Genomic DNA, 1,965 nt, shown 5'->3' with positions numbered 1-1,965 from the left:
GCATGCATACATATGATTGAGGCCATCATTTGTTATTAGCTCACTCATCCCAAATAGCCTATCATTTCATTTACCTTTGTTTGCCACTTTGACCCTTTTTAATCCCCATTTGTTCTTTATATTACCACATCACTAGCCTTAAGTGAAAAAATAATTAATTACCTGATTTGAATCTTTGGTTAGCTTAAGATAGAGATTGTGTATCAATTAAGTGTGGAGAATTATGGGAACCTGGGTTAATGGGAAGGTGTTATGATTCTACTTTATTTGAATATTAGGAATTTGGGTGCCTACCCATATAAGACCAGAAAAACCATATGCATTGATATGTTATATTTGCTCTCATGTTAAAAAAAAATTGAATAAATAAATAGTACAATATAAAAAAATAAATGAATAGGGGATAAAATCACCCCAATGTTAAGTTTAATAAAAGATCAATGCATATGTGGTGAAATTAAAGAAAATTTGGTATATGAGTATGTGATGCAAAGTGGGAATTTTGGGTAGCTAGGCATGATTTTAGAATCACATAGAGTGTGTGTGTGTTAGGTGAGAGCTTCGGTTAGCCAAAGATTCATATTATAGCTCACTTGGCCATACATATATCCTCACCCCTACCTTAGCCCCATTATAACCTTGAAAAACCTCATGATGTTTGCATTGGTATACTAAATATTTGTCGATTGGTTAGATGAAGAACACAATTTTAGAAAGCATGACTAGAGAAAAGTAGAGTGAATTAACCCTAGACACTTGAGCGATTAGCGTGCATATACACTACCAGTGAGGGTTCAATGCTTGATTATATATTCCCTGCTTTCATGAGTTGTCTTCTCACAAGTTTACTTGCCTTTTATTGTGTGATTTCAATTAGTGGAATCTGATTTATGTTTGTCTTGAAGAACTTATTTACTTTTGACCAAGTAAGACAAAAACATCTTAGCATATAGCTACATACATATGTTGCATCTCATGAGTCTTACTTTTCCCCATTCATTCCTTTTGTCTCCTTGAGCTTAGCATGAGGACATTATAATGTTTAAGTGTGGGGAGATTGATAAACCACTATTGTATGGTTTATCTTGTGCTAATTTGAGTGTTTTTGATCAACTCTCTGCTCACTTATTCATATAATTTGCATGGTTTACAAATCCTTCCTAATTCTATGATATAGTTGAAAACATGTTTCCTGGGGCTTTAAACTATCAAATTTAATTATCCTTTATTACCATTCGATGTCGTGATTTGTGCGTTAAGTGTTTTTAGGCATTATAGGGCAGGAATGGCTTAGAAGATGGAAAGGAAACATGCAAAAATGGAAGGAGCACAAGAAATAAAGGAGATAACCAGCGAGAAGCGACGCGCACGCATGGCTCACGCGTGTGCGCGAATTGGAGTTTGCACGGCAACGCGTGCGAGTACCTGACGCATACGCGTGACATGCGAAGATGACCAGCAATGTGCACGCGTGACTGACGCGTACGTGTGACGTGCGCAGCCTGTAGAAATCGCAGAAAACGCTGGGGGCGATTTTGGGCTGAGTTTGGACCCAGTTTTCGGCCCAGAAACACAAACTAGAGCGAGGGGACACGTAGAGACTCAACACACATTCTCATTTGCATAATTTTTAGTTTTTAGCTTTGAATCTTAGAGAGAAATCACTACTTCCTCTAGGGTCTTCATATTCATAGATTTCTAGTTTTATGCTCTTGATGCTTTGATTTGGATATTGAGAAGAGTCACTACCTCCGTTGAAGTTGCCATTATTCTAGTTTGTTTTCTGATTCCTTTACTCTTTTGATTACCTATTAACCTTGTTCAGATAAGGATGTTTATGATTTTGGGATTTATTAATGAAAAGAACTACTTTGATTTAACTAAAACAAACCAGGTAACCTGATAATATCATTCAAGCATCTTCTATTACTAATATAATGATAATATTATACTATTATCTTTCTT

Source organism: Arachis hypogaea, chromosome 15, assembly GCF_003086295.3.
Source record: "Arachis hypogaea cultivar Tifrunner chromosome 15, arahy.Tifrunner.gnm2.J5K5, whole genome shotgun sequence".
NCBI classification, from domain to species: domain Eukaryota; kingdom Viridiplantae; phylum Streptophyta; class Magnoliopsida; order Fabales; family Fabaceae; genus Arachis; species Arachis hypogaea.
This window is presented reverse-complemented; position numbering follows the sequence as displayed.